The following is a 22462-nucleotide window of genomic DNA, read 5'->3' as shown; positions in this document are numbered from 1 at the left end:
GACTGTATGTAACAAAAATAATAAGGTATTGTGGGCTATAATAAAAGAGATAGAAATGTAACTTGGAAAGGAGTGATCAGAATCACCTTCTTGGAAAAGTACAAACATTAACTTTAGATTTAAAGAGTTAGATATGCATGCTAAAATTTCTAGGGTAACCACCAGAAAACCCCCAAAATTTCAAAATATGACTTTAAATTGATCAGGGGAAAAAAACCAATAAGGAAAAAATAAAAATAAAAGGCAAGAAAGAGGAAAAAGTATAGAAAAGGCAGGACAGATAACACAAAATAAGATTGCAAAAATTCATTACTTATGATTAATGAAGTGTAAACAGATGAAATGCTCCATTTATGAAGTAAAGATTGTCAATGAGCCACAACAATAAAAAATAAATCCAGATAAAAGCTGTTCACAAGAGATCTAAATATAAGGAGAGAAATACCGAAAGCTAAAAAATAAAACAATGTATACCAAGAGTATTAGTTTACCAAAACTTCCATAGCAAACCACAACAAAGTGGATGGCTTAAAACAACAAAAATTTATTACGTCACAGTTCTGGAGGCTAGATGTCTGATAATCAAGTTATAGACAGGACCATGTTCCCTCCAAAACCTGTAGGGAAGAATCCTTTCTTGCCTCTTCCTAATTACTAGTGGTTCACTAGCAATTCTTCGTGTTCCTTGACGTGCAGCTGTAGCACTTCAGTCTCTGCCTCCATAGTCACAAGACATTCTCCCCTCATGTATAATATCTCTTTGTGTCTTCCTTCTTTACAAGGACATAAGTCATTGGATTAAAGGCCCATACTACTCCAGTATGAGCTCGTCTTAACTTTCATCTTAATTACACCTGCAACAAACCTGTTTCCAAATAGGGTCACATTCACAGATACCAGGGGTTAGGATTTCAACATACCTTTCTGAGAGGCACAATTCAACCCACTACACCAGGCAAATACTAGATATTAACAAAAAAGAAGGGGCTTGGGGTGGGAGATAGCAGTGTTCTAGTAATGTCAAACAATGTACTAAGAGCAAGGGTAATATGGTAAGACCAGTTAGAGGCTACCACATTAGTCCAGGCAATATAATGCTAGTTTGAATAACAATCATGTCTATGGAACAGAGGCAAGTCAATAGATTTAAGCAATATCTAGAAAGCAAAACTGACAGTACCTCATTGGATAGTCAGGTGAGGGAGGCAAAGATGGCCCACAGGTTTCCGGCTTATGAAACTGGTTGGAATACGTTGACAACCTCCTAGCCAGTTCCTTCTAAAATACAGATAGTATCAATTCCATTTACTACTGTTCACTAACTCTCCAGGGTAAGTCCTAATTCCTTACTCTGGCTTTCTTGATCTATCACAATGTGGTCCTGGCCTGATTTATTTACTTCCATAAACTCTAGTTATTAGATAAATATTCCCGAGTTCCACGCCTTCTTTCAGGTTATGCTTTCTGTCTTGAACGTCATTCCTACATACTTATAAAGTTTTACTCAAGTGAACCATCTTCTCTGGAACCTTCTTTGTCCTATTACTAACAAGGAAAATGTTTTCATCGTTCACCTTACACTTTTTTCTGTTTTTTATGTGGAAGATAAAAAATTGTCTAGGCTCCTTCACTAGCCTTACTCACTCTAATAGTAGGGCATTTGGCACAATGATAGTTATTTATATCTGCCATCCTAGTCAGGTTTTGACTCCTCCAGGACAGGGCTTATCCATCGTTTTATTCGCAGCACCTAACAATGTGGTTTGCACATAGATGGTTTTCAATAAATGCTTACTGAATAGTGATGAATCAGTTATAACTAGCACTGCTACTTAGAACAATGAAAGTTTAAAAGTAAATTGAAGACAAGTAAGCCAGTCCATTCTTTTTCTTTTTCATAAAATAGATTCTGAAAAAGATGAATAAACATCTTTGTTCCTTAGTAATGAATTCACGTAATTTACAATTAATTTATTCTAAACCCCCTTGAGACCATGTGATATGGTCTATGCCTTCTACAATGAACCCACTTAAATGCCCATGCAGTTTTTAAATCTAAATACTACATATTCCAGCTCGACTTATAAATATTAGAACACTACCAAAAAGAAGTAAATTTGATGAATATTTAAATAACTCATGTAACTGCATAGTGATCAGTAAAAATATTCTTGATACTAACATATTAACTATAGTCATTTAGAGTATCAAGTTCAAACAATTAAATGAAAATACAGTGTTACTATTCAAAAGGACACATAACCTGGACTTCATTTGATGACTGAAAACATGTTTCTGAATCCTGCAGTGGCTTCTGCTTATCAATATGAACATAAAGCATCTTTGAGCTGTAAATACTGAAACCCTCCCGTTGATAGATGCTTCTATTAAAAGAATATATGGTAATAATTTAATATAAATACAACTGTTAAATCTGTAGTGTTTATATTAGGCAATGCTGGTATGTTATATGGGCATTTAAAAAATCTACAACTTAAATTGTTAATATACACTAAAAAGCATTTCCTACAATTAAGGTTAATTTTTTTAAACAAAGTTCATATATAATAGGTGCCAATATAATAAAATTAAAATCAACCACTAGCTCCACCACTATATGTAGCTCTGCAAAAATCTTTCGTCATAATTGTTCCTATAATCCCATCATTCAAAACTTGGAAGTCTAGTTTGCTAAGATAGTTTTCTGATGTACACAAAGAATGAAGTAAACCTCTTCCATACCCTTCCCCCATATTCTCTCCCTTGAGAGTCAAAGCTTAATATGAGTTCCATTTTCCAGAGATAAAAGGACTGCATTAACAATGATGTGCCCCAGCTTTCTTCATTTTATAATAAATTACCATATTTATATTTTGAAGCTGTCATATGCTAGAGGATATTAAATATCCTCTCATCATAATTAACTCTTTAAACCAAATTAAATGACTTGGTTCAAAACAGACTGTGCAAGTTAAAGAAATATCATTCCATTACTAATTATTTTGCTATTATTTTAATAATTAGAGCTATTTAATTTATTCCTCACTGTTTTTAATTAAGAAATGTACAGTGGCCAAAAAGCTCAAATCTTTCCTTCTTTATCCTGAGGATATAAACAATTATTTGAACTTAGAGTGTCTAGCAATAAAAATATAGGAATTTCATTAACACTTTAGGCTAAATCTTAATAGAGCAAACTATAACAAATTGCTAATTTAAAAAATTCCATCTACAATTATATCAAATATAAGCCACCAGACTACAATATAACTGCTTCATTTTACCAAGGCTTAGTAATATTTTTATTATACACAATTGTTCTTGTAGTAGACTAAAGTAATGTCATGAAAAATATTCCATCTTTTTGAATATATATACAATACAAACTTAGGAAGAGAAATATGTTTTTAGAAGTGGAAATTCTCCACATTTCAAGATTTCACCATCTAAACTTAATTGTACATTGTAAAATAACTTAAAGAATGTAACTGGATTATCTGTAAACCAAAGGAATGCTTTGAGAGGATAGAGACCCCATTCTCCATGATGTGCTTATTTCATTGCATGCCTGTATCAAAACACCTCATGTACTTCATAAATACATACACCTACTATATATCCACAAAAATTTTAAAAAATAAAAAAAGATTTCATAATCTAAAATTTTCTGATGACCCTACAGATATTATCAAGATTCTAAAAGCAAAAAATGTCTCTATATACGCTTTGGAGAAAAAGCTTCTTATAAAAATAAATATAAGTAGAATTAATATTTCAAAGTACTTAAAAAAAAAATCAGTGAAAGCTGCTGTAATGTTATCTTTTATTTCCCCCTAAAATTAAGGTAATTATGTATTTTTGCAAATGAGACTATAATAGAAACATTCCTGGTTAGGAAGAAATAAGAAGAAATAATGGTTGTGAAGAAATAATAAACATAACTTCTTACAAACATAATCTAAGGCCAGGCACAGTGGCTCACACCTAGCACTCTGGGAGGTTGAGGCAGGAGGATTGCTTGAGCCTAGGAGTTTGAGACCAGCCTAGGCAACACAGTGAGACCCTATCTCTACAAAAATTTAAAAACTAGCTATGTGTGGTGGCATGCGCCTGTAGTCCCAGCTACTTAGGAGCCCAAGGCAGGAGGATTGCTGGAGCCTGGGAGGTTGAGGCTGCAGTGAGCTGTGTTCGCACCACTGCACTCTAGCCTGGACAACAGAGTGAGACCCTCGTTTCAAAAAAAAAAAATTATGTAGAACTACTTGAACTGATAGGAAAGTTCTGAAAAAGGAAAAAAGCCAGATATGAAATGACTGTTAATACCAATTCCAATTAAAATAGAGAAAAGTTTAAGTTTAAATAAGTGTTAAATATTAATCTACCCAAAATGGAACCATTTAAATAGTAATGAGTTTAAATAATTGTGAAAAACAGAATCATAAAATTAAAATATAAATGTAAGAAAAATTTTGAAAGAAAAAACAATATACATGATTTGTATCTAACATCATAGATTATACTGACAAAGAGCAGCAGAAGCAGAGAAGTAGCTGAATAGTCTGAGCTTCTTATCTTACTAGGGAGAGGGTTTCACTCTAGATTCAGATATTTAGAAAGTACCAGTTAAAAAGGCCTTTGACAAATTTAAGGATGATTACAAATAGAAGTTAAAATAGAACATAAATAAAGAAAATCTTTATTCTGCCCCTCTTCTCCCTAGGAGGGAATTGTTCAGAACATTCTTGTCATAATGATAAAACAAGAAAAGAAATAATAAGGTCAAAAAAGAAGACAAAGACTACTTGGAAATTAAAAATAAACTATTAAGGATCCTAGGAAGATGATAAATCTAAACATGTCTGACTTCTCCTCATACCCAACCCTGAATTATCAGCCTGTGAATCCAAGTGTCTACTGAGTAAAGTGGGGTATGAAATTGGAGGGCTTCCTAGTAGGCGAAATGATTGAGAAGAGCCTCAAGACAAAGATTGGAAAATTAGCAAATCCTGAGAAGAGCACAGGCCACTGAAATCTAAAAACCCTAGAGAACAGGCCAACATTGCCCCAGGTCATGTGCCTGACCTTCCTATGGGTTGAACATATTTGAGGCCTAACATGAAAGACTTTACAGAGTAGAGGATGTAGGGAACAATTCTCCAGTTATGATCCATGAAGATAAAGAACACACATTTTTCCTTCTTGTGTAGACTGTCACCACTTAGAGCACTCCAAAAACCAGACTCGAGCCCCTGTGAGTCAAAAAGCAAAAATGGGAATAAAGTAACCTGTTGGGAACAGGCACCCAAATCTGGCCATAAACTGGCCCCAAAACTGTCCATAAACAAAATCTCTGCAGCACTGTGACATGCTCCTGATGGTCATGACGCCCACACTGAAGGTTGTGGGTTCACCGGAATGAGGGCAAGGAACACCTGGCCCACCCAGGAAGGAAAACAGCTTAAAGGCGTTCTTAAACCACAAACAATAGCATGAGTGATCTGTGCCTTAAGGACATGTTCCTGCTACAGATAACTAGCCAGACCCATCTATTTTGGCCCATCCCTTTGTTTCCCATAAGGAATACTTTTAGTTAATCTATAATCTATAAAAACAATGCTTATCACTGGCTTGCTGTCAATAAATATATGGGTATATCTCTGTTGGAGGCTCTCAGCTCTGAAAGCTATGAGATCCCTGATTTCCCCACTCCATACTCTATATTTCTGTGTGTGTGTGTCTTTAATTCCTCTAGTGCCGCTGGGTTAGGGTTTGCACGACCAAGCTGGTCTCGGTAGTACCCCATAAAGGAGCCAAAAGGCAATCAGAAGGAGAAAAGAACTGCACCCAATAATTCTATATCTAGGTAAGACACGATTTACCTGTCTGGAAAAAAAAGTTAGCAGTTAGGCAAAAAATTCAGATTAAAAATCTATATATTCCCATCTGAGAAAATTACTCCAAAGAACAAATAAATGTGAACAAGAAAGAGAAAATGAATAAAAGGAAAAAATGGTAGGCGACAAATCTTGCAGTATATAAATGCCATTAAATTTAAATTGGATAATGGCAGACTGAGCAGAAACTGTACAAGAGCCAAACAAAAAAATTCTTGAAATATAAGTGACATTCATGGCTGTAAGAGAAATTCATAAAACAAACAAACTACTACAACAACAAAACAGCCTAGAAGCAAAACTACTAAGTTTTTTCAGTAATACCTGTAGGGATTGGGTTGGGGAAAATGTTCCAGTAAAATTTTCCAATAAAAGCTAGGGGGAATGGGTTGTGAGACTAAAAGCACGCCAAAGACTTCTAAAGTAAGAAGAAATGTAAGGTATTAGAAAGTATTCTAAAATTTTCACATGATTGGGGAGGATGAAAAGAACATCTTGAGGCTGGGCACGGTGGCTCATGCCTGTAACTCCAGCACTTCGGAAGGCCAAGGCAGGTGCATCACGAGGTCTGGAGTTCAAGACCAGCCTGAACAAGATGGTGAAATTTCATCTCTACTAAAAATTCAAAAATTAGCCAGGCATTGTGGCAGGTGCCTGTAATCCCAGCTACTTGGGAGGCTGAGGCAGAAAACTGCTTGAACCTGGGAGGCGGAGGGTGCAGTGAGCTGAAATCACGCCACTGCACTCCAGCCTGGCCAACACAGCGAGACACCATCTCCAAAAAAAACCAAAAAAAACCTTGGTGGGAGAGTTGGTACCTTATTTTCAAGTAATAACAGAGAAATATAACTGATTATGAATATAAGAAACAATTTTTTAAAAAGGAAAGTTAAAGAGGTAAAATTAGGCTGGGTTTGGTGGCTCATGACTGTAATCGCAGCACTTTGGGAGGCCGATCATGAGATGAGGAGTTCAAGACCAGCCTGGCCAACATGGTGAAACCCCATCTCTACTAAAAATACAAAAATTAGCCAGGCATGGCAGTGCGTGCCTGTAATCCCAGCTACTCGGGAGACTGAGGCAGGAGAATCACTTGAACCAGGGAAGCAGAGGTTGCAGTGAGCCAAGATCATGCCACTGCACTCCAGCCTGGGTGACAGAATGAGACTCCACCTCAAGCAAACAAAAAAGAGGTAAAATTAATAAACAAAGTAGAAGGAATAAAGCGACATATTTTAGCATACAAATGTTGAATGGACTAAATTCTCGTGTTAAAAATAAGAGGCTACAGACTGAGTTAAATAAAACCAACTATATTTTCAAGTACACACTTAAAGTAAAAGAATTTTTCCAATGAAGTATTGAGTTTGATGCTTGAAAATAATGACTATATTGACTGCATACAAATTATGCTTTATAATTACATTCTTAACAGATAACCTACAGGTTTCAGTAAGATAGCATCAAATCAGGAAAACTCAAAAAACATGGCATTGGGGTTTACTCTGTTCACTTGGAGCTAAGTGCTAGCAATGTGGGGGAAACTGTCCAGAGTGAAGGTCAAGGAAAGCGCTGGATAGACAGGTTGAGAGAGTGAAGGTTATCAGCTTTTTATGACTCTTGTATCCTCAGACTAAAACACTAAAAAAATTACAAAATTTTATCATAAAAAAACAAATTGTCTTTAATGAGCCACTTTTCAGTTTTAACAACTAACATCCACTATGCCACACTGCTACATTACCAACTAATTTCACAAAAGGACTAGTCATCAAACATGTACAGTTGCACTATAAATGTGTATCAGTTACTGGTCCCTGAGGATATATGATCATGTATTTGCTATGTCCTAAAACCAGAGGATCTCAGCATGATAGTTTTGGCAGTGACCCACTACCGTGAAACAAAAAGGCTGGAGACACATGAATGGGAGAAAAGATCCACAACAAATTCAAGAAAAAGCAAGCAGAACAGGCAATATTAGTACCAAGCTAGGAGAAATTTAGGATTAAAGGCAATAAAAAGAAAGAAGAAGTACATGATTTAATAACAAAAAGCATGATTTGGGGGGCAGAAATATCAATTGTATATCTGGAGAAATCAAACCTAGTATCTAAATACAAAGGCATTAAATATGCAAAGCAAACAATTATAATGTAAGGCTTCAAGTATCTCTTATATGGGGTAGAACAAGTAAAGAGAGTAAAGGAATTTACTAATATAAACTTTAATATTTAACTTCATAATCAAAGAGAAAATGTTGTATTCCTTAAATAACAAAAATAATTTCACTGTTGTTATGTCTAAGAAAATCCAGAAAAGTTAACATATGATGTTATAGAGAAGACTAACAAAATGTTTTCAAAAGATTTTCAGGCTAAATTTTCTGATTAAATTCAATGTAAGCAGGAACAAATAACAAAACATAACAAAATACATTTTGGTTGAAAAGACAAAGACATATTTTGAAGTCACACTATAAGATTTCAACAATCTTTAAGTTTTGACAGGTCAACCATGTAGCTAAATTTTTTGAAAGTTAATCCTAAACTCTTTGAAATTTTCCAACCTCATATTCCAAAAAGCAACTTTTACTCCTATTGTTACATGTTTAAGTGACAGTCTTAGGCAATCTTCATCTGTCACATAAGCATTACCTTAAGTTTCAGTATACCATACATCAGACACATGGTTATTTAAGTGATTTAAAAGATTTCAAAACTATTTTTAAATGATTTCATATCTATTTTTTCTTACTATACTTCAATTCCGTTATCTCAGATTGTTTTTACTTATTTGATAGTCTTTGTTTCTATATTGCTTCATTTTAAAAGGTTGATGCTCCCTCCTCATAAGGGAGAGAAAAACAAAAAGCCCTTAAATGATTAACGTTTGGCAAAAGTGTTTGTGAATTGTTCTTTAATAATTAAAAGCCTGTTTGATAAGAAATTACCAAAATTAATTTTATAACTGCTGTGATCATTGTAATTCAGAAATTCAATTTAGAAAATAATCACTGAATACACTCCAGTGCCCAGTACACAGAAAGTAATAAATGAACTAATGCTCAACCAGGAAGGGGATAGTCAAGTACACAAGGCAAGTCTCTCAGAGCTACTATACTTTTGTCGAAAGGTGTCTATTACTCCAGGTAGTTTCTGATCATCTGAAATTATGTATATTTTAAGTACAAATTCCTCAGATTTTGTTGGATGAACCTGACATATTTGAATAATACAAAGACTCTTTAAAAAACACATAATGTTCCACATTTGGGATTTGTTTAATGCTTCCTCATTATTAGATTAGAGCTAGACACCCATAGTCAGAATACTAGGTATAGTATTGACCTAGTGCATAATGTTCATTTTATCCTCACTGCTGATGTGAACTCTGATAAGCTAGTAAGAGGTTGTCCAATTTCTCAACTCTCTATTATTTTGCCCTTGCAAGTTACAAGCAATCCACAGAAATACATTTACAATAATGAAAATATCTTGCTTCTTATAAAAATTTCCCTCCCAGACTTCGCATTCATTGATTATTTTTGCTTGAACTGACTTTACTATGGCGGTGGCAAAATAATTTTCCAAATCCAGGACTCTTAGAACATTTACCAATCAGCATTCTGCTAAAAGCTAAACCACCTCTTCTCATTTATTACCAGCATGGCAGTATGGACTCATAGATTCCTATTTTTAGCAAAGTTTATAATTCATTACTGTCCCTCTGGTGTCCACATTATATCCCAAGTCTGGCCAGTGGGAACACCTTCAAGGTGGCTCCTGTATCCTTTTGACATACATTGTTTTTGTTGGGCTGGGGATGTACTTTCTTACTTTCTGGCATAAGAAGGTATTCTACACCTATCCTGCATCTTCCCTAGCTCTAGAATAAGCTCTAGAATAAGCCATTTCTCTGAAGATCTCTGGTTCTTTTTGGTGAGAAATGGTGTTAGACACCAAAATCTTTGTGCTGGATATGCTCATTATTACCAGGGTGCCTCTGCTTATAGGTCCTGTCAGTGGACAGAGCTAGGAAATAAGTTTATGCATATCACATGTTACATACACAAACACAATCATGTATATATATTCACATACATGCACATACATGTGAACATATATATTCAAATATTTTTTAAATTCTAATCCATCTCACAGAGTTCTTCACTGCCTTCCTCCATTTCATATTTGTATCTTTCTCCCTCCTCACTGAGAACCCGGACTCCCAACATCAGTACCCATTTGCTCAATCCTATAACACTTCTAGAGTAGTTTGGAGTTTCACAACCATAATTACAGCAAAAAACAAACCTAATAAAAAAGGAGTTCAAGATTTGTTTGCAGTTCTTCCCATCTCATCTCTCATGAGGATCTGCACTCAAATCCTATGTTCCTAAGTTACTTCGTTTTCCCCCCACCACCTTCAATGTGATTCGAAGTAGGAATTTAACTAATATTTAATCTATATAATATCCACCAGGTAACAAGCTTTTTATAACATAAACAAAAGGTAACTTAGAGAAATTGCAATTAAGGAAAACATACATTGAGAAAAATTACATAAGCAAAAGGTTCTAATGTAAAGAATAGTGTTAAAACAAATGTGAAAATTAAATTCCAAAGAACCAAATTATAACACAAAGGTGATATACATTTCTATTTAGTAAATTAAGAAGTAAAAATAAGGAATTTGACTCCAGTGAGATCATAAGTAGGTGTTTTAAAGCCACATACTCCTTTTCTTCTACTAGTTACTTCTAGGCACTTTGATTATGATGTTGGTTTTTGGTAAGAGGCCTGGGAAAGATTTTCTGCTGAATGCAGGAAGGATGAAATACCAGAGGAAACAAGAGTTACTAATACCCAAGAGATAACCAGGCAAAGGAACTGAGAAGAGTTCAGTCACCGCTCCTCCTTGCCTCTCCTAGGCACACTGGAAGTAAAACATAATCAAGAATGTTAAGAGTACTAACCATTCGAAGACCGAAAGCCAACGAAACACTTGTCTTAAAATATGTTTGGGTGATGAGAATATTTTCAAATAAGAAAGCAGTTATTATGGGTCATTTGCTAAATAATAAAAATAGCTATGTTATACATTAAAAAATACAGTAAGCTATACACCAAATAGCTTAGTCATTAAGCACACTCTGGAATAACAGTGATTACATTAGTGTTTTATCTCTACTTTCTTCAAAATAATTTTTAAATAAAATATAAATAAAAGAATTAAGCATTTCATTTTGAGAAAGAGGCAGAGGGTAGAAAACAGAAAAACACTGCTCAGCAAAGTAATAAGACTTTTCCCCCTATGCTTAATCCTTCCTTATATAAGAACAGTTTTTCAACATTCAGAAAAATATTTTACCACCACAATTTCCTTCTCAAAAAGAATAACACTAATTCAAATAAGCATGAGAAAACGAATTCCACCCCCCCCACCCCCCGAGAAGAGATCTTGCTGTATTGCACAGGCTGGACTCTAACTCCCAGGGCTCAAGCAATCCTCCTGCCTCAGCTTCCAAACCCAGCTCATTCTATTTTTTTTTTTTTTAAATGAATTTAAGCAAAACACACACACACACACACACACACACACACACACACACACACACACACAAGCCAGCAGAGTAAAAAGACTTTTCCTATAGGAAGTAAAGGAGAACCATGTAGTCAATTCTACATATTCCATTGTGCTTGCTAGGAAGCTAGCATTTCTCAATTTTAAATGTGCAGACCCTAGCTGGTTAACAAACTGTAACCTTCTGGCCAGGCGTGGTGGCTCACACCTGTAATCCCAGCACTTTGGGAAGCCGAGGCAGGTGGATCACTTGAGGTCAGGAGTTTGAGACCAGCCTGGCCAACATGGTGAAACCCTATCTCTATTAAATTACAAAAAATTAGCCCAGTATGGTGGCAGGCACCTGTAATCCCAGCTACTCCAGAGGCTGAAGCAGGAGAATTGCTTGAACCCGGGAGGTGGAGGTTACAGTGAGCCGAGATCGCACCACTGCACTCCAGCCTGGGCAACAGAGTAAGACTCCGTCTCAAAACAAACAAACAACAACAAAAATACCTAAGCCTCCCAATACAAGTGGGAAGCCAGATCCCCTTAAAGAAGGCACTGCAATACTACTATAACCATGCACAGTACTGTAAATCCACAGTTGGCAAACTATAGTCTACAGGCCACATCTGGCCTCACACCTGTTTTTGTAAATAAAAGTTTCACTGTGACACAGTCATGCTCACTCATACACATATTGTCTAGATTTGATTTAGCACCACAATGGTAGAGTTGAGTAGTTGAGATATACAGGCAACAAACCCTAAAATATTTACTATCTGGCCTTTCATGGAAAAAATGTGCTGACCCTTGCTGTAAATCTTCCAACTGTTTTTCAAAGGATGAGCAACACTTGCTAAAGCGATCGTTCTGGTAATCCCCTAGGGGTAATCCCCTAGCGGTGGTGTCTGTTTAAAGTAAGTGTCTGGTAATCCCCTAGTGGTCCGAGTGTTCTCTCTTTCAAAAGAAAAATTCTAATCCAAAAATTCTAATCCAAAAGAAAGGACACCCGGACCACTAGGGGATTACCAGACACTTAACTTTAAACAGACACGAATTGCCAGGGACCCAAAATGCCACTGCAGTCCGTAAATTAAATGGAGAGTTTAGGGTAATCTAGTGATAAATGGATTACTGGCTCCAGTTTAAATCTAAGTGGGACGGTATGTCCACAAGTACAACCTGCGGTTATTTTCCAGTTACTAGATGTATAACTGGAAGAGAAATACTTGGAAACTGAATTTCCATCATTGGCTGTCTGACCCATGGAATAAGGGTCATTATGCTAGGAAAGGCCAAATAAAAGCCCGTTCAACCAGCCCTCCCTACCAGGAAAATAAACCAAAAGCAATAATATATCTCCAAGGGAAATGCAAAAATTAGTATCACCATCAAAGATTTAGAATAATTTTTGATTATCATAAATTTAATCATGTTGTTAAACCAAGTGCAGCCGCCATTTCAGATGTGCAGTCTTTAACGAAACAAATCAGCATAGCCTCTAAAATCTTATATACAACAAGGTGACAAATACTTTTTTCTCTGTACCAATCTGTGGTGCTATTGGAAGACATCTGCCCTTGCCTAGCATGACCAATAGTGTATCTTGCAGCCATAGCATACTGCTTTTCTGCTCTCTGCCACAGTATAATCTACAGAGACAGTGGTCTTTTTTAAAAATAGTAAATATATATTTAGTACTTATTACACAACATGCAGTAGTTTAAAGGACTTACAAGTATTATGTCATTAAAGTCCCACATGAGGTAGGCACTATTATCCACATAATGAAGTTACAGAAACACAAGCAACACAGAGATAACTTGAGTAAAGAGTGGCAGAGCTGGAATTGAAATCCAGTTGGCATAATATCCAGAGTCTCTTTGCTTAAGAGGATCCACTACAGTCATCTAAATGAAAGGTATTTTCTTTTTCCTTTTTTTTTAAGAAAGGGTCTCACTCTGTCACTCAGGCTGGAGTGCAGTGGCACTACCACGGCTCACTGTAGCCCCAACCTCCCCAGGCTCAGGTGTTCCTCCCACCTTAGCCTCTGAGTAGCATGTGCCATCATGGCCAGCTTTTTTTTTTTTTTTTTTTTTCTTGTTAGAGACAGGTTTCACCAGGTTGCCCAGGCTGGTCTCGAACTCCTGTACTCAAGCAATATGCCCACCTCAGACATCTCAAAGTGCTGGGACTACAGGAGTAAGGCACTGTGCCTGGTGGAAGAGTTATTTTGCTTGCATATTTATCCATGTGTCAGTTGATAAATATTTGGGCTGTTTCCACCCTTTGGCTATTATGAATAATGCTGATAAGATTCACATGCAAGTTTCATGTGGGTATATGTTTTCATTTCTCTTGGGGATATACTTGAGAGTGGACTTGCTGAGTCATATGGGAACTAAGTCTATCTTAAACATTTTGAGGAACTATGTAACTGTTTGTCACAGTGGTTGCACCAACTTACAATCTCAACATCCATGTGTAAGGATTCCAATTTCTCACTATCACTTGTTATTGTCTGTCTTTTTAATTTTTTTCAGAGACAGTGGTCACTTTGACACTACACAGAGCAAATCACTGATCAACAATGCTGATGATTTTGTACTTATTGAGAGTGATAAGGAGGAAGTATAAAGTTCTTTAGACATCTTACTAAGACACATGTAAGACAGAAGACATAAAATCCACAAAATTTGAGAGCCTATTGCCTAAGTAAGATTTCTAGGGGTCCAATGGTTGGAAGCCTATCAGGATAGCTTCTCCAAGGTGTCAGAGACAAGTTACTATACTTACACTATCAGTGGATACTAAAAAGGACGTTACAAAGGTTAACAATCACTGGATATTGAGGCAGTACTCCAACTCATTGACCAAGGAACCTGTTAGACTACCATTTTTAAGTTGAAATCAGAACAACAGATGACTCTGCAACAAGTTCAGGCTGTAGTGTAAGTTGCTCTGCCACTTGGGCCTTATAACCCAGTATATCAATTGTCTGGAGCCTCTGAATCCTTCCTCCAAGATCTTTGGCAAGAATGACAGTGGTCAGCAACTGGCTTCTTATAAACCCTATAAGGCCTCTTCCAATCTTCTAAATTTTAATCTACCCTCATTTCTTTGTTTCCCCAGTTCTCTGCATGGTATATGCTTCCTGCAGTGCTTGCTTCCTCTGCAAGATTTTTTCATCTCTTCAGTTCTTTTGTAACAGACAATTCTTCAAACTAAATTCATTCTGTTAAAATATTTGCTGTGTTTCTGTTTTTAACTAAATCCAAACTGGTATGTCTATTAACATCACCCAACTATGTGTGAATCCAAAATCAAACAACAAATGTAGATGCTAGGTCTGAGTTCAACCTCAAAGCTCTAGGAAATCTTGTATCTCAACAGACTAGGACAATTTCTAAAAGGTAACTATTAGAAATTTTTAGAATACTATTAACAACTTTCCTGGAAACACATACAGGAAGACACACGTATACAACTATATTTTACAAAAGACATTTACAGTGAAAAAGACATTGAATATTTCCAGTTTCTCACTATTAGAATGATGCTTCAATAAAATTATTATACACATACTTTTACATATTCTTATTTGTTTGTATATACATTCCATCACTAAATATTTCTGGAGTGCCTACTATAAACAAGTCACCACGCTATGTACTAAGAATACAACTATGTAGAAGACAAACAAGGTATCTCCTTTCACAAAATTGGAGCATATTTTCTCAGGATATATACTACCTTGTTGTCCACTGAAAGAGTTGTACCAATTTCTGTTCCTACCAAACAGTTTAGGAGGGTACTTATTTGCTCACATTCTAACCAAAAAGGACAATGTTAATATTTCCAATGTAATAGGTAAAAAATTACATTTTGGGCCAGGCACGGTGGCTCACGCCTGTAATCCCAGCACTTTGGGAGGCCTATTTGGGTGGATCATGAGGTCAGGAGATCGATATCATCCTGGCTAACATGGTGAAACCCCGTTTCTACTAAAAATACAAAAAAATTAGCCAGGCGTGGTGGCGCCTGTAGTCACAGGTACTCAGGAGGCTGAGGCAGGAGAATGGCGTGAAGCCAGGAGGCACAGCTTGCAGTGAGCTGAGATCGCGCCACTGCATTCCAGCCTGGGAGACAGTGAGGTTCTGTCTCAAAAAAAAAAAAAAAATTACATTTCATTCTTGTTTTAGAATGTATATTTTTTATTAGAAGGACAAAAAATCTTTACATTTTCACAGCAAAGTGAGGCTTCTTCATTCAGGGCACTTTTTTTCCACTTGATAATACAGAGTATGTTTTTAATTCATGACTTAACCATACATTCTGCTGAGGTTCAGTTAATAACTATAACCATTTTTTAAAGGAAACATTTATTTATTGAGTTTTATGCTGAATTTACATGCATCATTTATTTAATCCTCACAGAACCTCATAAAGCAGTATTATTTTTTCATTTCAGCCCATTAGCTTGTAAATTCTATAAAGGCAGACTTATATTTACTTTGTTTACCCCTGTAATTAAATATTGAGTGTAAATAAATCTTCAGCACAACAAATCTACAAAATAAACATTATTCCTGTGGACATTTTACAGATGAGGTAGGTTAAGTAACAAGATCACACAACAAATAAGTAGTGGAACTTGGATTTAGTTCTGGGCAAACTTGGCCAATAACCTATGTTCTTAACCACTATATACTATTTATACCAGTATATATACTGTCAAGGTTATTTTAAGAGACTTATTACAAAAACGTCTATAATGAAAAGTTACTGACTTTGCTGTGCTCTTGCTCTCCAGGTGTTTTAACAGTTATGATAAATTACACAAATAAGCTAAAGATATATGCATTTTAAAAGGGAAAATTAACAGAGATTGGAATCAAATAGGAAATGATTCACACGGAAAGTTGGACTTAGTGCAGTAAGTAACAGATAGTATTGCAGAAACAGCAAGAAGGGAAGACGCACTTTTAAATTTGTTTTGATTAAAACAATAAAAATAATGGCAAACATTTCAACATTTACCAAGTACCGGGTTCTGTTCTAAACATTTTACATACATTAGCTTATTTAATCCTTACAAAGTCTTATGAGACCAACTCTTATTTTATTGATGAAGAACTTGGCACACAGAAAAAAGTAATGTGCTCAATCACACAGACAGTAAGGAGATAACCTAGGCAGTCCAGCTTTAAAATCTGTACTCTAAAATACTATTCTATACAAATAATAAGTTTATACCAATCACTATATATCCCTGACACTGTACTCAAGAGTTTGCAATTTCCAGAGTACAGACTACTTTTGTAATTCTAGCTTTTGACAATGACCATGGTTTTAGGTCACAAGTTAGTTAATATAAAGCCATCATATTGTTAAAACAACGAATAGCTCTCAGATGAAAATCTATATTGTCTATAAAACTCAACACAATATAAATTGCTAAGATATACAAAAGTTATATTTGGCCATGATAAATCAATGTTAATATATCTCAAATATTCAGAAATGATAATAGGAAATGAAAAGAGCAAAGTACAGATTTTAATTGCCATCAACAGGGCACTCAACACATAGAACAGATTTTTCTATTTGTATTAAATTTTAATCTAACAGAAATCTATACTTATAGCACCTCATTAAAGTAAAACTCAATAACATACCTAGAAAGCCTAAGTCTTCATTTCTTAGAAAATTACTGCAGTCATTTTCGAAGACTACTATTTATATTATACCTTCAAGATATTCTATTCCATTTTAGGCTTTGTGGAAATATTTGGAAGTACAATCAAAGAAATGAGTTTCTCTCATGGTGTTTTAATAGCTTAGTCCCACTTCACTAGTGCATGCTTAATGATTCAGAAACATAGCTACTCCCCTTTCAAACTATTATAGGCATATTTCTTACAATATTCTCTAAAATACTGAGTTAATGCTAAGCATTAGATATAAACTCATTCATTCAGTAAAGACTACTATAATGCACAACATTCTTTACATTTAGAAAAAGCATATTATTCTGGCTAACTAAATATGTTTTATGTAATAGTTACCATGTTATATTTCATATTAAATATTCTATTTTTGAAAACTGACTACCATTACACAAATAATGTACATACACTGATGTAAGTTGCACATTCCTATCTGAAAATCACCTTAGAGTAACATTTGGATGAGTTTTAAAGATGCACCAGACTCAAAAGTAATTCCATTTTTTAGTTAGAAGACATATAAATAGGTAAAATTTTAAAAGAATAAAATATATTTAAAACGTACAGAAATACAAACTACCATCAGAGAATACTATAAACACCTCTACGCAAATAAACTAGAAAATCTAGAAGAAATGGATAATTTCCTGGACACTTACACTCTCCCAAGACTAAACCAGGAAGAAGCTGAATCTCTGAATGGACCAATAGCAGGATCTGAAATTGAGGCAATAATTAATAGCCTACCACCAACCAAAAAAAGTCCAGGACCAGATGGATTCACAGCTGAATTCTACCAGAGGTACAAGGAGGAGCTGGTACCATTTCTTCTGAAACTATTCCAATCAACAGAAAAAGAGGGAATCCTCCCTAACTCATTTTATGAGGCCAACATCATCCTGATACCAAAGCCTGGCAGAGACACAACAAAAAAAAAGAATTTTAGACCAATATCCCTGATGAACATCGATGCAAAAATCCTCAATAAAATACTGGCAAACCGGATCCAGCAGCACATCAAAAAGCTTATCCACCATGATCAAGTGGGCTTCATCCCTGGGATGCAAGGCTGGTTCAACATATGCAAATCAATAAACGTAATTCAGCATATAAACAGAACCAAAGACAAAAACCACATGATTATCTCAATAGATGCAGAAAAGGCCTTTGACAAAATTCAACAGCCCTTCATGCTATAAACTCTCAATAAATTCGGTATTGATAGAACGTATCTCAAAATAATAAGAGCTATTTATGACAAACCCACAGCCAATATCATACTGAATGGGCAAAAACTGGAAAAATTCCCTTTGAAAACTGGCACAAGACAGGGATGCCCTCTCTCACCACTCCTATTCAACATAGCGTCAGAAGTTCTGGCTAGGGCAATCAGGCAAGATAAACAAATCAAGGGTATTCAGTTAGGAAAATAAGAAGTCAAATTGTCCCTGTTTGCAGATGACATGATTGTATATTTAGAAAACCCCATCATCTCAGTCCAAAATCTCCTTAAGCTGATAAGAAACTTCAGCAAAGTCTCAGGATACGAAATTAATGTGCAAAAATCACAAGCATTCTTATACACCAGTAACAGACAAACAGAGAGCCAAATCATGAATGAACTTCCATTCACAATTGCTTCAAAGAGAATAAAATACCTAGGAATCCAACTTACAAGGGATGTAAAGGACCTCTTCAAGGGGAATTACAAACCACTGCTCAGTGAAATAAAAGAGGACATAAACAAATGAAAGAACATACCATGCTCATGGATAGGAAGAATCAATATCGTGAAAATGGCCATACTGCCCAAGGTAATTTATAGATTCAATGCCATCCCCATCAAGCTACCAATGAGTTTCTTCACAGAATTGGAAAAAATTGCTTTAAAGTTCATATGGAACCAAAAAAGAGCCCGCATCTCCAAGACAATCCTAAGTCAAAAGAACAAAGCTGGAGGCATCACGCTACCTGACTTCAAACTATACTACAAGGCTACAGTAACCAAAACAGCATGGTACTGGTACCAAAACAGAGATACAGACCAATGGACAAGAACAGAGTCCTCAGAAATAATACCACACATCTACATCCATCTGATCTTTGAGAAACCTGAGAAAAACAAGAAAAGGGGAAAGGATTCCCTATTTAATAAATGGTGCTGGGAAAATTGGCTAGCCATAAGTAGAAAGCTGAAACTGGATCCTTTCCTTACTCCTTATACGAAAATTAATTCAAGATGGATTAGAGACTTAAATGTTAGACCTAATACCATAAAAACCCTAGAAGAAAACCTAGGTAATACCATTCAGGACATAGGCATGGGCAAGGACTTCATGTCTAAAACAGCAAAAGCAATGGCAACAAAAGCCAAAATTGACAAATGGGATCTCATTAAACTAAAGAGTTTCTGCACAGCAAAAGAAACTACCATCAGAGTGAACAGGCAACCTACAGAACGGGAGAAAATTTTTGCAATCTACTCATCTGACAAAGGGCTAATATCCAGAACCTACAAAGAACTCAAACAAATTTACAAAAACAAACAACCCCATCAAAAAGTGGGCAAAGGATATGAATAGACCTTTCTCAAAAGAGGACATTCATATAGCCAACAGACACATGAAAAAATGTTCATCATCACTGGCCATCAGAGAGATGCAAATCAAAACCACAATGAGATACCATCTCACACCAGTTAGAATGGCGATCATTAAAAAGTCAGGAAACAACAGGTGCTGGAGAGAATGTAGAGAAATAGGAACACTTTTACACTGTTGGTAGGATTGTAAACTAGTTCAACCATTATGGAAAACAGTATGGCGATTCCTCAAGGATCTAGAACTAGAAGTACCATATGACCCAACCATCCCATTACTGGGTATATACCCAAAGGATTATAAATCATGCTGCTATAAAGACACATGCACACGTATGTTCATTGTGGCACTATTCTCAATAGCAAAGACTTGGAATCAACCCAAATGTCCATCAGTGACAGACTGGATTAAGAAAATGCGGCACATATACACCATGGAATACTATGCAGCCATAAAAAAGGATGAGTTTGTGTCCTTTGTAGGGACATGGATGCAGCTGGAAACCATCATTCTCAGCAAACTATCGCAAGAACAGAAAACCAAACACCGCATGTTCTCACTCATAGGTGGGAACTGAACAATGAAACCACTTGGACTCAGGAAGGGGAACATCACACACCGGGGCCTATGGCGGGGAGGGGGGAGGGGGGCGGGATTGCACTGGGAGTTATACCTGATGTAAATGACGAGTTGATGGGTGCAGCACACCAACATGGCACAAGTATACATATGTAACAAACCTGCACGTTATGCACATGTACCCTAGAACTTAAAGTATAATAAAAAATAAATAAATAAATAAATAAAAACATACTATGAAAAAAAGCAAAACTAGGACAGACTGCTAAACTGAATTACATCATGCTATGTTTAATTACAATAGGAAATTACAAGAAAAAGTAACATTTTTTACTACTAGAGAAATGAGTATTCTATGTTTAGCCTCATGAAGCCTTTAAGTGCCACTAAGAATTATGACTGTAAAAGGCAAAAGTAAGCGATTTTTTAAAAACCCAACGAAACAATCTGAGAGTCTATATTCTTTAACCAAATATAAATATAGCATTAAGAAAAATAGAAGATTTAGTAATGAAGCAGTTTAACAAATTTTACTTCATCTTTGAAATCTTATTTTTCAAAGAACTGTATTCACTTGTGTCAAAAAATAAGAATAAAACAAGTGTAGCCCCACTAGAATTAGTTTCTTAGCCTCCATTTTTCTAATAGCGAGATGGTCTTCTATAAGGCACTTCCAGAAGAACATATCAAGCCTACACCCAACTTGCACGATTAGTGATGAACAATCCCACATTTGACTGGCAACTGAGAAAATCTGTACACTGGGCTAATCTTGAGTTCAACATATCAATATTTATTCAATGTTTAGATAAGAGAAAGATATTTTTGAAATTATCCTGAAAGTTATTCACGTGCGTGTATTCCACCTATTCCTATAGTCTCAAATTTATCTATCCTCAGATTATAATCAGACTCTATATAGAGTTCAATATATTCTTGGGGGTTCCAGATAATTGTTGTAACAATTTTTTTGCCATTAAGTCCCAATCGTAAATAAAGCCACAAACATTTAGGGATAGTGTGTGTGTGTTTTTCTTTTTTTTTTTTTTTTTTTTGAGACAAAGTCTTGCTCCCAAGTAGCTGGAACCACAAGCATGCACAACCATACCAGGCTAATTTTTGTTTGTCTTACAAACAGGGTCTCCTTCTGTTGCCCAGGCTAGTCTCAAATTCCTAGCCTCAAGTGATCCTCCCACCTTGGCCTCCCAAAGTGCTGGAAAACAGGCATGAGCCACCATACCCAGCCTAAAATAAAATATTAAATACCCTACTGTTTGAAAACGAATATCCACATGCTTTATTAAATCCACCTTTTCACTTAAGATTCACCACAATGCAGAGTTTCCTCTCTTTGATAATGCATAGTTTCTTAAAATATTTTAATCTTTTGGAGTCTGGACTCCATATATCCCCTGTTCCATCAGCTAGCAAAAATGCTATCTGTGCTTTACCTTTGATAAGTAAAAATTTCACAGGATACACTGGGGTAAGCTTTAATTTCTTTGCTAGTATTATCCTATTTACTTTCTCTTTCTGATTTCCTTGAATAAGGATTTCTTATTTTGTTATAATGTATTTACTTAGACAAGATACTTAAAAATTTATAGAACAAAAGTGAAATAAAAACAAGGCTTTGGAAAAATGTTCAAAATATTCATGCTAAAGCATCTTGTATACTAAGATAGCAACCAAAAAAGTCATAAAAGGAAGATTAACCAATAAATTAAAAAATTAACACTTAATAAACATTATGAAAAACCTTAATGAAAGTCAACAGTTAAGCCCTTACCCTACAAAAGTATAGAAAATATTTGCTCTGCAAATGCAAACATGAAGTAATTTCCTTCAAAGTAAAAAAGACTTATTTTGATATGCTTAATTATAATACCAATGATCATCTTATATCTAGATCTATAATTCATATAACAGAATTATTTTTTAGTAAAATCTCAAAATTTAGTAAAATTTTCACTTTGCAATTTAACAAAGTTCTTTTGGGGAGGGGGCGGTGAGGGGGAATGAGGTCTCACTCTGTTACCCAGGCTGGAATGCAGCAGGGTGCAATGTCAGCTCACTACAACCTCTGCCT

At 35.5% G+C, this 22462-nt stretch overlaps 1 protein-coding gene across 2 annotated transcripts in view; it reads right to left on the bottom strand.

The window, feature by feature from the left end:
- RNGTT (RNA guanylyltransferase and 5'-phosphatase) overlaps positions 1-22462 on the bottom strand; it is a 338317-nt gene that overhangs the window by 120566 nt on the left and 195289 nt on the right. The window lies entirely within an intron of this gene.

Source organism: Chlorocebus sabaeus, chromosome 13 (genome assembly GCF_047675955.1).
Source record: "Chlorocebus sabaeus isolate Y175 chromosome 13, mChlSab1.0.hap1, whole genome shotgun sequence".
Classification (NCBI taxonomy): domain Eukaryota; kingdom Metazoa; phylum Chordata; class Mammalia; order Primates; family Cercopithecidae; genus Chlorocebus; species Chlorocebus sabaeus.
This window is presented reverse-complemented; position numbering and strand designations above follow the sequence as displayed.